A 12710-nucleotide genomic window follows, 5' to 3' on the forward strand; every position below is an offset into this window, starting at 1 on the left:
ATGACCCAGCCTCCACAGCTCTCTGGGGCAGAGAATTCCATAGATTTACAACCCTCTGAGAGAAGAAATTTCTCATCTCAGTTTTAAATGGGCGGTCCCATGCCCCCTAGTTTTAATTTCCCCTATGAGTGGAAATATCCTCTCTGCATCCACCTAGTCGAGCCCCCTCATTATCTTATACGCTTCAATAAGATCACCTCTCATTCTTCTGAATTCCAATGAGTATAGTCCCAACCTACTCAACCTATCCTCATAAGTCAACCCTCTCATCTCCGGAATCAACCTAGTGAACCTTCTCTGAACAGCCTCCAATGCAAGTATATCCTTCCTTAAATACGGAGACCAAAACTGTACGCAGTACTCCAGGTGTGGCCTCATCAATACCCTGTACAGATGTAGCAGGACTTCTCTGCTTTTATACTGATTTTATGACTATCACATTCCCAGAGAGATATTTATCTAGCTTCCCATTCAAATAAGTTAATCATCTCAGCATCAGTTTTGCTGGGAGTATCCATACTCTATGAAGAGAAAAATCTTTTCTCTCCTCCTGCTCAAGCTTGTGACCTCTAGTTGAATGCATACAATCTTATTCAAATAGCTAAAAGATACATATGCAACTCACAAAAAAAAACTTAACATCAGTTGCAGATATTACTTCAGTACACAAGAAACATAATGATGCAACCACCATATAAAAGCCGCAATTGTCACTTTTTCTTTCTGCTCAACATCAGTAATGAGTGAAGCGGATTCAGCAGTACATGTTTAGGAAAACAATTACTGAATATGAAAATTAAATACATCAATTGAAAATTGTTCAATCCTATGATCCATTTCTTTTGTTTTATTTCAGATTATTCTTGATTGATAATACCAAGGATAAGAACATAAGAACATAAGAAATAGGAACAGGAGTAGGTCATACGGCCCATTGAGCCTGCTACGCCATTCAATAAGATCATGGCTGATCTGATCATGGACTCAGCTCCACTTTCCCACCCACTCCCCATAACCCCTTATCCCCTTGTCATTTAAGAAACTGTCTATTTCTGTCTTAAATTTATTCAATGTCCCAGCTCCACAGCTCTCTGAAGCAGTGAATTCCACAGATTTACAACTCTCTGAGAGAAGAAATTTCTCCTCATCTCTGTTTTAAATGGGCGGCCCCTTATTCTAAGATCATGCCCTCTAGTTCTAGTCTCCCCCATCAGTGGAAACATCCTCTTTGTATCCACCTTGTCAAGCCCCCTCATAATCTTATACGTTTCGATAAGGTCACCTCTCATTCTTCTGAATTCCAATGAGTAGAGGCCCAACCTACTCAAATTTTCCTCATAAGGCAATCCCCTCATCCCCAGAAACAACCTAGTGAACCTTCTCTGAACTGCCTCCAAAGCAATTATATCCTTTCGTAAATATGGAAACCAAAACTGCACACAGTATTCCAGGTATGGCCTCACCAATACACTGTATAGCTGTAGCAAGAATTCCCTGATTTTATACTCCATCCCTTTTGCAATAAAGGCCAAGATACCATTGGCCTTCCTGATCACTTGCTGTACCTGCATACTATCCTTTTCTGTTTTATGCACAAGTACCCCCCAGGTCCCGCTGTACTGCAGCACTTTGCAATCTTTCTCCATTTAAATAATAACTTGTTCTTTGATTTTTTTCTGCCAAAATGCATGACCTCACATTTTCCAACATTATACTCCATCTGCCAAATTTTTGCCCGCTCACTTAGCCTGCCTATGTCCTTTTGCAGATTTTGTGTGTTCTCCTCACACATTGCTTTTCCTCCCATCTTTGTATCATCAGCAAACTTGGCTACATGACACTCAGTCCCTTCTTCCAAGTCGTTAATATAGATTGTAAATAGTTGGGGTCCCAGCACTGATCCCTGCGGCACCCCACTAGTTACTGGTTGCCAACCAGAGAATGAACCATTTATCCTGACTCTCTGTTCTCTGTTAGTTAGCGAATCCTCTATCCAGTCTAATATATTACCCCCAACCCCGTGAACTTTTATCTTGTGCGGTAACCTTTTATGTGGTGGGATCTGATGGGAGTTTACCTGTATGCCTAGCAGTAATCTGAAATGTAATATGTTCTCAGGATTATCTTTTCTCCTTTCTTGTCCCAGTTTAATACAGTGGTTGGAATTTCAGCAACACTACCTATTTGTTCCTGCTGCTAAAAGTGTTTCTCATTGAAGACATTGCAGAAGAGAACTGAGACATAAAACATACTTTCGCGATTTCACTAGACTGGTGAACATGAACCATTATAGCTACAATTTATCCCCCTACCTTTAGGTTAAAAATTGGTTTGCCCCCTTTTGTCAAATCCAAAACTAGGGCAAGGAGTGGAATACAGATTTCTTTACTTCTCATGAGAAATAATTTAAAATTTCCTAAGCCCCAGTAACCTCTAGGCATCATCATAGGCAGTCCCTCGAAATCAAGGAAGACTTGCTTCCACTCTAAAAGTGAGTTCTCAGTCCAATACAGTCCAATATGGGAATTACAGTCTCTGTCACAGGTGGGACGGACAGTCGTTGAAGGAAGGGGTGGGTGGGGAGTCTGGTTTGCCGCATGCTCCTTCCGCTGCCTGCGCTTGTTTTCTGCATGCTCTCGGCGATGAGACTTGAGGTGCTCAGTGCCCTCCCAGATGCTCTTCACTTAGGGCGGTGTTTGGCCAGGGACTCCCAGGTGTCAGTGGGGCTGTTGCACTTTATCAAGGTGATTTTGAGGGTGTCCTTGAAACGTTTCCTCTGCCCACCTGGGGCTCACTTGCCGTGCCGGAGTTCCGAGTAGAGCGTTTGCTTTCAGAGTCTTGTGTCAGGCATGTGAACAATGTGGCCCGCCCAATGGAGCTGGTCGAGTGTGGTCAGTGCTTTATAAGATGCAGAAGAACTGCACTTCCAATGACACGAAGGACCTAACTTTTCATGAACCCCAAAAGTGGAATGAGAAGCCTAGAAAACATAAGTCTCCTTCAACTGGCCCTAAAATGAGGGCCAAAGGCACACAAAAGCACTAGAAGTGGTACTGTACTGAGGAGTTACAAATCTCCACTTGAAAGCCATTCTCTTCGAGCTTATCAGTAGAAAAGGGCCATTCGTTAATCATCATCATAGGCAGTCCCTCGGGATCGAGGAAGACTTGCTTCCACTCTTTACATGAGTTCTTAGGTGGCTGTACAGTCCAATACGAGAACCACAGTTTCTGTCACAGGTGGGACAGATAATCTTTGAGGGAAAGGGTGGGCAGGGAGCCTGGTTTGCCGCACGCTCCTTCTGCTGCCTGCGCTTGATTTCTGCATGCTCTCGGCGACGAGACTCGAGGAGCTCAGCACCCTCGCGCTTGCACTTCCTCCACTTAGGGCGGTCTATGGTCAGGGACTCCCAGCTGTCAGTGGGATGTCGCACTTTATCAGGGAGGCTTTGAAGGTGTACTTGTAACGTTTCCTCTGCCCACCTTTGGCTCGTTTGCCGTGGACGAGTTCCGAGTAGAGCGCTTGCTTTGGGAGTCTCGTGTCTGGCATGCGAACTATGTGGCCTGTCCAGCGGAGCTGATCAAGTGTTGTCAGTGCTTCGATGCTGGGGATGTTGGAATGGACGAGGACGCTAATGTTTGTGCATCTGTCCTCCCAGGGGATTTGCAGGATCTTGTGGAGACATCGCTGGTGGTATTTCTCCAGCGACTTGAGGTGTCTACTGTACATGGTCCATGTCTCTGAGCCATACAGGAGGGCGGGTATTACTACGGCCCTGTAGACCATGAGCTTGGTGACAGTTTTGAGCAACTGATCTTCAAATACTCTTTTCCTCAGACGGCCGAAGGCTGCACTGGCGCACTGGAGGCAGTGTTGGATCTCATCATCAATGCCTGCTCTTGTTGATAGGAGACTCCCGAGATAGGGGAAGTGGTCCACGTTGTCCAGGGCCATGCCGTGGACCGTGATGTTTGGGGGGGCAGTGCTGTGCAGCGAGGACAGGCTGGTGTAGAACTTTTGTCTTACTAATGTTTAGCGTAAGGCCCATGCTTTCATACGCCTCGGTAAATACGTCGACTATGTCCTGGAGTTCAGCCTCTGTGTGTGCACAGACGCAGGCGTCGTCCGCGTACTGTAGCTCGACGACAGAGGTTGGAGTGGTCTTGGACCTGGCCTGGAGGCGGCGAAGGTTGAACAGATTCCCACTGGTTCTGTGGTTTAGTTCCACTCTAGCGGGGAGCTTATCAACTGTGAGGTGGAGCATGGCAGCGAGGAAGATTGAGAAGAGGGTTGGGGCGATGATGCACCCTGGTCCGGACATAAATTGGGTCTGTGATGGATCCGTTGGGTAAGGATCACGGCTTGCATGTCGTCGTGGAGCAGGCAGAGAATGGTGACATACTTTTGGGGGCATCCGAAACGGAGGAGGACGCTCCATAGGCCCTTGCGGTTGACAGTGTCAAAGGCCTTTGTAAGATTGAAGAAGGCCATGTATAAGGGCTGGCGTTGCTCCCTGCATTTTTCCTGCAGCTGTTGCGCTGCAAATATCATGTCCGTTGTGCCCCGGAGGGGACGAAATCTATACTGCGACTCCGGGAGGAGCTACTCGGCCATGGGGAGAAGACGATTGAGGAGGACTCTAACGACGACTTTCCCAGTGGTTGATAGCAGGGTGATTCCTCTGTAGTTGCTGCAGTCGGACTTGTCCCCTTTTTAAGGATGGTCACGATCACTGCATCTCTAAGATCTCCCGGCATGCTCACCTCCCTCCAGATGAGAGAGATGAGGTCATGTATTCGCACCAGCAGTGCCTCTCCGCCATACTTCAGTGTCTCAGCAGGGATTTCATCCGCTCCCGTAGCCTTGTTGTTTTTTAGCTGTCTTATGGCCTTTTTTACCTCATGCAGTGTTGGGGTCTCGCTGAGGTAGTGGCGGGTAGCATGCTGCGGGATGGAGTCGAGAACACTCGAGTCAAAGGCAGAGTCTCGGTTGAGGAGATCTTTGAAGTGTTCCTTCCAGCGGGCCCTGACTGCCTCGGTGTCCTTGATGAGTGTTTCCCTGTTCTTGGCCAGAAGTGGGATGGGGCCTTGGGAGTTTGGTCCGTATGTGGCCTTGACTGCGGTGAAGAATCCTCGCACATCATGGCTGTCGGCCAGCTGCTGTATCTCCTGTGCTTTCTCCATCTACCGCCTGTTCTTTAGGTCCTGGGTTTTTTGTTGGACCTTAGCCTTTAGCCGTCTGTAATGCTGCTTTGCTGCTCCCGAGTTGGGTTGCTGTTTAAAGCTCAGAAATGCCCTGCGCTGCAGTCTATTAGTTCTTGAATCTCCTGATCATTCTCATCAAACAAGTCCTGGTGTTTCCTGGTTGAGTGACCGAGCGTCTCCTTGCAGACACTGGTTATGGAGGCCTGGAGGGCAGGCCAAGCGCTGTGGGCATTCTGCGTCTCGGGGTCATCAAGGCATGCCAGGTTAGCTGTGAGATATTGACTGTAAAGGGCTCTCCTTATGTGCCCTGGCATTGACTTTTTTGCAACACTGCTTCTGCTGCCCCCTTTGCTTTGGGGCTATGTTGATGTCAATGATGGATCTGATTAGGCGGTGGTTCGTCCAGCAGTCATCAGCTCCTGTCATGGCATGGGTGATGCACACATCCTTGCGATCCCTGGTTCGGATGATAACATAGTCGAGCAGGTGCCAGTGCTTGGAACGAGGGTGTTGCCACGATGCCTTCTATTTGTCTCTCCGGCGGAACAAGGTGTTGGTGATGAGAAGTTCATGCTCTAGACATTTTGTCAGGAGTAGGGTACCCCTGGAGTTGGCTTTCCCTACCCCCTCTCTGCCAATCATGCCTCATAAGAGGTCTGTGACCCTGCCAACCCTGGCGTTGAAATCGCCGAGGAGGATTAGTTTGTCGCCCGCAGGGACACAGGTCAGGGATTTTTCAAGGTTGGAGTAAAAACCCTCTTTGGCCTCATCTGTTGCATCGAGTGTTGGGGCGTAAGCACTGATGACTGTGGCGCACTGGTTCCGGGATAGGGAGAGTCGAAGCGACATGAGGCGTTCGTTAGCCCCTCAGAGGGAGTCTTTGAGGCGGTCGACCAGCTCGTTTTTGACGGCGAAGCCGACTCCGTGGAGGCGATGTTCTGCCTCTGGTTTCCCTTTCCAGAAGAAGGTGTAACCTCCACCTTGTTCCTTGAGCTGGTCTTTCCCTGCCCGTTGGATCTCGCTTAGGGCTGCGATGTCGATATCAAAGCGTCTAAGTTCCCGAGCAATTATGGCGGTGCGGGTTCCGGTCTGTCGCTGTTGGGGTTGTCCATGAGGGTCCTGACGTTCCAGGTCCCGAACTTCATGTTAGAGGAGTGGAAGATGCCTGGGCATGATTTCTTTTAACATGGGGTGGCCGTTGCACACGGGCTTAGCTGAGTGAGGTCTTGGTCCAGTGGCAAGGGGGTCTAGGACGACTGGAGACCAGGCACTGCTATATAGGCCTAATTGCCTCCGGCGAGGTGTTGGCCGCAGGTGGTAGGAGGTCCAAGGCTTGGTTGGGGGCAGGCATTGGGGGGGGCCAGTGGTGCACTGGGGTTCAGAATGGGAGGCAGGGGGGTCACAGCCATTGTACTCACCACATGCTGGAGGAGGAGAGGAGACCAGGCCATCAGTGGGAAAGGAGAGGTCCAGGGGGAGGAGGTGGAGGCCCGATAGCCAGGTCCAGCCTCCCACTCGCCGCAGGAGGTCCAGCCGGGAGGTCCAGGTCATGTAGAGTCGGCAGGAGGTCCAGCCGAGAGGCCCAGGTCGTGTCGAGTCATCTAGTCGCCGCAGGAGGTCCAGCCGCGAGGTTCAGGTTGCGTCGAGTCAGCAGGAGGTCCAGCCGGGAGGCCCAGGTCGCGTCGAGTCAGCAGGAGGTCCAGCCGGGAGGTTCAGGTCGCGTCGGGTCAGCAGGAGGCCCAGCCGGGAGGTCCAGGTCGCGTCGAGTCAGCAGGAGGTCCAGCCGGGAGGCCCAGGTTGCATTGAGTCAGCAAGAGGTCCAGCCGGGAGGTTCAGGTCGCGTCGAGTCATCCAGTCACCGCAGGAGGTCCAGCCGGGAGGTCCAGGTCGTGTCGAGTCAGCAGGAGGTCCAGCCGGGAAACACCGATGTGTGGTGTGGCGGAAGGCCTGAGATAGACCCGAACTTTTGGGAATCGCGGGGTTGGGGTTAGGGGTTAGTGGTTAGGGTGGGGATTTAAGTTTTTAAGACTCCCTATTGGAATCTATTAGGGCTAGGGCTTGGGGAAGTTTAGGCAGTGGGAGGGGGGAGGTTGAGGGCCAAGGATCTGATTAGCAGGGGAGCTCCCGAGGGAGCTGCTACCCCGACATCCATCACACTGAAATACACTGATCTGCTCACCAGCCCTGCATTGAATGCAGGACCGGTTCCATCTGAAATCCCTTCCAGCCAGTGACAACAAATTCAGAATTTGAACTTACGTATCCAGTCAATCTGAATTACTGTGCAGTTAACTTATCTGGGTGGAGAGAAGCTGATTCTTTAAAATCAAGCTTAAACAAGGAATTTGTGTGTGAGTGTGGGTGTGTGTGTTTGCAAATAATCAAACCAGTTGTGCAAGTTTTGGGTGGGGCTGTATCCACTCAGGAATGGCACTAAGATTCACGTGGTGCACCTTATTTTAATAACCAATGCAAAGTTTTCATTTACTCTATCACCTAAATATGGTCATCTTCATCAGCCGTGAAGGGGAGAAAAACACTTTTATGACCAGGAGCTAAAGACTTTTGCATCTAACTTGGAACTCCATTTGGGGTGGTTGTCCATGAATATTGGGACACTTATTTCTATTTGACTGCTTTTGTGTATTGTGTGTCAACCTTGGTTCAGAGGTAGCACTGTCGGGGATAAGGGGTTATGGGGAGCGGGCAGGGAAGTGGAGCTGAGTCCATGATCAGATCAGCCATGACCATATTAAATGGCGGAGCAGGCTCGAGGGGCCGTATGGCCTACTCCTGCTCTTATTTCTTATGTTCTCTGAGTCAGAAGGTTGTGGGTTGAAGTCCTACTCCAGAGACTAAATCTAGGCTGATATTTTAATGCAGTACTGAGGGAGTACTGCACGGTCAGAGGTGTTGTCTTTCAGATGAGATGTTAAACTGCCATCCCTTCTGCCCTCTCAGGTGGATGTAAAAGAGCCCATGCACTATTGAAAGAAGCGGGAGAACTCTCCTGATGTCCCAGGAAATATTTATCCCTCAACCATCAACACCAAAAATAGATTATTTGTCCATTTATCTCATTGCTGCTTGTGGGCGCAAACAGGGAAGAGATAAATGCTGAACGCAAATTTGCTGTTGCATTTCCTGCATTAGAAAGTAACCACACTTCAAAATGTCTTTCGGCCATCCTGAGGTCATGAAATGTACTATCTAAATGTTAGTTCTTTCTTTAAGGGATATCCATACTAGATTAATGGAATAGTTTTCTACTTTGGACACTCAGTGTTAGTATCAATTGGCAGGTATAGTAGTTACATAGGATTACATAGAATATACAGCACAGAAACAGGCCATTCAACCCAATCAGTCCATGCTGGCGTTTATGCTGCACTCGAGCCAAGTGTAGTTCCAGGCACAAAGTAGAATTCTACACTCTCTTCAGTACACAGGCCTTAGCCTCCAAACTCAGCACAGCACTTCCTGCACCAGTGCCACATTTTCCATTTCCCACACCTACCATGCTTATTGTATCTCTGCGTAAGGCTGCAACTTAGTGCCATTGTATGGAAAATTATGGGCAGGATCTGTTGGTATACGTCCGTCGAAAAACTGCCCATAATCGTGTCACATAGGACCCTTCTAGTCAACAGGAGAAAGCGAGCAGCATTCCATCAATCTGACTAAGGATTCACGCTTATGCTACTCTATTCCCCACATAATCTATCTCCGTCTGTCTATCTCTCATCCTTTTTACAATTTGGAGCTATATCTTTCTCTGATGATGACTAGTGGCCTCACAAGAGTCCAGTCTACCAGCAGTCTCTTAGAGGTATACACGCCACCATCAGAATTCCCATAGGAACAGCATGATTAAGGTGCCTGATGCAATTTTTCATCAAAGGGAAAAGGTGCCTGGTGTCATTTAGCACTTCCTTGTAAGGTGACTAAGATCAGACACCCAGTGAAATGGAGGATATCACTCCTCCATCTCATTATTCAGTGGTAGTCTGCATAATGCAACACCTTTTAGTTCTCACACCAGCCATCCTTATTATCTCTCTGAGTACGATTGCCAATTAGGTGCCCCTCTGTGGGCTGTATATAGTGTCACCACGGTTCGCAGCCAGAATGGAGATGATTGGGTAATTCCCCGTCAATCACGCCCGCTGTAAACACTGCATTAAGTGGCTGGAATTGATTTTACGCAGGAGTTCTGTTTGCTGCAATTCATAGAAACTCTGTTTACATCGACTTTTTTTGCTGTAAAATAGACTGCTTGGTTGTAAGTCCTGTCGGCCGTAAATTCCACCCCGCCTCCAACTCAGTGCCTGACAATGGCAATAGACACTCTTCCCTCTGTGGCGAAGTTTGGGTAGGTTTGCTATGGATTTATATCCAATAGGATCCAACTCACTGAACAACTGCACTGCCCCCAAGTTGTCCATTTCATGTTATGTTCTTCTCATTAGGTGGAGGTGTTAAACTCCACCCTTCTAAAGTCCAAAGCTGTTCTTCCAGAGAATCTGAACCGAAGTTATTTTTAACTTTGTTTCACATCACATCTCATTAACAGTGATAACACTGAGATTTTTTCTAAACTAAAAAATGTACGTAGAATCCTTGTCAGGAGTAGACTGCAAAAATAGCATTTCCAAATGAAAAGATAAGGAAGAAGTCAATGGGCACATGCAGTCAGTTTTCATAAATTATACATTTATTTTTAAAAATTGGATCTCTGTTTCACCTCCTCAATCCCAGTGACCCCAGACCTACAATTAACTCTTTCAATCTACAGGAGCAAGCTGTGAAGTGAACTTATGGCCAAAACTGAAAATTGTTGCAGAGAGGAAAGGTTCTGATTTACACGGATCTGTCTCTCCGTACTCTAGAGGGTTATCAATCTCATGGCAGAAATATTCCTCATCAAAGCCACTTCCATAAGGACATCAACTGGCCAGTTGATGATGAGAAAACCTGGTACATGCCTCTGGACTTGGACATCTAGAACATCAAGGTGGCTGGCATGTCACGAACTGTCCCACATAGGTCCTTTCACATTGCTGAAGGTAGATCTCCAACAACTAACTGATGAGGAAACTCTGAGGCTTGGGACCCAGCTGCATGACGGCATTATTGGAGTCTAAGTGTGTGAACCCACGCTCATGTATCCAGGGTTTGATATTTGATTGATGCTAATGTTTCACATTTCCAACTACTGGAACCTCCATTCAGCAGGTTATGTAATGAGTTCATACTTTGGTTCGGATCAGCATGTTGCTTGGAAGGAGCTCCTAGTACCTGCTGTATGTCCAACAAGGGTTTAAGCCCCCATTTGTCACAAGTCGAATGACCAACCAGTGACCATCTTCCTTAAAGAGGATGGAAATGGGGTTTCTTTGAGATCAAGTTGGCGTGACTGGCGATGGAAGATTGCAACCAATTTGTTACTCATGGCAGACTCAGTCATCCAAAACCTGAATGAGATAGGAAGGCAGCTCTTCAGGCTACTTTTAATGATCGACCAACCAGCCAAGCTCAATGATGGGACCTGGAGGGGTAGACCTGTTACTGGGGCTGGGATTCTTCCCCTTCTGGCCCAAATAACCCTGTAAGCTAACTCCAAAACGGGCATGGTGGTCCTAGATGGGCAATCTGGACAAAATTTAGCAGCAGCAAGTCTGTGTGATTTTAGATGGTTAAACTCCAATAGTGCCTTTGATGTGCACTCGAGGCTTCTTTAGCTTTGTCTCTTGTCAACTGTGCCTACATTCTCTGAACAGAGGTATGTGAGGTACGCCACTAAATAAAAAGGGTGTTCACTCCCTATCGGGCAAACAAAAATTGGACTTACGTGGAGAGTTCTCAGCAAATTGCTTTGGAGGCTCTTAAACATGGGGATGAATGTCAATGCATGTTCGACCCCTGGCTGACAAAATCATCTCTGCCTGAGCTATTTTATGCATCCCCATGATTAATCATCAGCGAAAAACACCCTTTTTTCAAACACATTTTTGTTTCTGCCTTCCCGACCGCAGACACACCTGAACATAAACACCACCCTTGGGTTTGTGACTATTTCACAACCATTGCCATTATTTACCTGTTTGTTAATTATTTCCTCAGTTGTCCAAAATGATTAAAAAATATACCAAAGTAAAGACAGAGGCATTCAATGTAGTGACTTATTTCAAACATAATTATAGTCATACTGTTGTACTAAATAAGTAAGTACCTCATCCTAGGGCTCCCCACACCAATGTCAAAGAAATACAATCACAAAGAATGAATTACATTTCACTCCTAATGATTGAGCCTTGACAAGTCTACTGGCAATATCCGCATCAAATATATGTTTAGCATAATGTCTAACACGGTGCTGGCTGGGAATTCCTTCACTTGATTACACAGCATTCAAGTTTATCTTAAAATTTGAGATATAACAATGGCATTTAAGAAGGGAAAAACTCCTTTTGTGCTGCAAAATACAGAATCTATCACCAGAAGCAGCCTTCCACCTTGCTGGATTAATGCTGACAATACCCGACAAATTCAAAAGAAAGTTTCCTCTGCCAGATCAACAATATTGTCCTTTGAGCCATTTTAAAGGCGCTAAGATTTCATTTAGTCTGCTACGTATTCAAAACCAAAAGGGTGCAAATCAGTTGCTGGTTGAACTTTGATCAAATCCTCTCGAAAGTACCGAAGTGTCAGATTGATTAAAGGAAATACAAATGTGAAATGCTCTGTTACTCACCTATCTGATTTTTTTCAACAGGAATTCCTTCGGAGTTTCTACTCTGCTTCCAGTGCGAAGTACGGAATACTCTTTGCCGTGGTGTGAGTTCCAGCGAGCTGACAAGAGTAATGGTGAAGGTTCTGCTGTCGGAGCTAGCTCCCAGCTTATTTGTTCCTGTAGTGATCGGTTTCCACCCCAGTGGCACTGACTCACACTCTCACTCCCTCTGGGTGGAGAAAAGGGAGGGTACATTGCAATCCATGACAAGCAGAAAGCATTTCAAAAAAGAATTAGAGAGGCAGTAGAGTTTCCACATTCCGCCACTCCCTCCCAGCTGAACTAAACTGCATTCCTTCCATATCAGTGCAACGGCACCTGAGCAGATTCCACCACCCAAGCATATTTGTAATATAGCTATCGGATGCACCTGTCTGCGAGGTACAGGGGAAATCAACCTGTTCAAGACCGAGCCCTTTCATTGTCACCTTTCAAAAAAGAATAGAGAATAATGCATATCCAAGATTGATTACAAGTCAGAGACCAAAAGAGCACGGTGTAAACAGTTTATAACAGGCACCTAAATCCTAAAATGAGTTTACAAACTTTTGATTATTTTAGAATATGTTTTAATAAAAACATCTATCACCATGGTGCCAGTGCCAGTTTTTCAACTGGAGCTATTTATTCTATTTCCCTGCGCTTTCCCCATATACTTTAATATCTTTCCTTTTCAACTGCCGATCCATTTCCATTTTAAATTGTTATAGTCT

At 46.9% G+C, this 12710-nt stretch overlaps 1 protein-coding gene across 9 annotated transcripts in view; it reads right to left on the bottom strand.

Annotated features, from left to right (window-relative positions):
• scel (sciellin) overlaps nt 1-12141 on the bottom strand; it is a 94540-nt gene extending 82399 nt beyond the window's left edge. For 3 of the 9 annotated variants that reach the window (XM_070891382.1, XM_070891380.1, XM_070891379.1), the window contains exon 1: nt 11959-12138. The gene's annotated coding sequence lies outside the window, so the exon portion shown is untranslated. Of the gene's footprint in view, nt 1-11958 lie in introns of all 9 variants that reach the window. The other 6 variants (XM_070891378.1, XM_070891377.1, XM_070891383.1 and 3 more) reach the window with 5 other exon arrangements.
• Nucleotides 12142-12710: the final 569 nt, after the last annotated feature.

Source organism: Pristiophorus japonicus, chromosome 10, assembly GCF_044704955.1.
Source record: "Pristiophorus japonicus isolate sPriJap1 chromosome 10, sPriJap1.hap1, whole genome shotgun sequence".
In the NCBI taxonomy this organism is placed as follows: domain Eukaryota; kingdom Metazoa; phylum Chordata; class Chondrichthyes; family Pristiophoridae; genus Pristiophorus; species Pristiophorus japonicus.